Below are 285 nucleotides of genomic sequence, written 5' to 3'. Positions count from 1 at the left end.
ACTCTTATAATATTTAGAATTTTCTTTATAATATATCATATTTATAATATATCATATTTTGTTTGACTTAATTACGCTTGTTCCCATTTTTTTAAGAAATTACACTTACATTTCCTTAGAATTATTAATGCACTTTGTAACGAACCAAAAATAATGAATAGACATTGAATATAATATTTGGAATTTTCTTCGTAGTATACCATATTTTGTTTGACTTAATTATATTCGTCACCATTTTTTTATAGAAATTACACTTACATCTCCTATAGGTAGTGAGTGTAACAT

This window comes from Lupinus angustifolius, chromosome LG04, assembly GCF_001865875.1.
Source record: "Lupinus angustifolius cultivar Tanjil chromosome LG04, LupAngTanjil_v1.0, whole genome shotgun sequence".
Lineage (NCBI taxonomy): Eukaryota > Viridiplantae > Streptophyta > Magnoliopsida > Fabales > Fabaceae > Lupinus > Lupinus angustifolius.
This window is presented reverse-complemented; position numbering follows the sequence as displayed.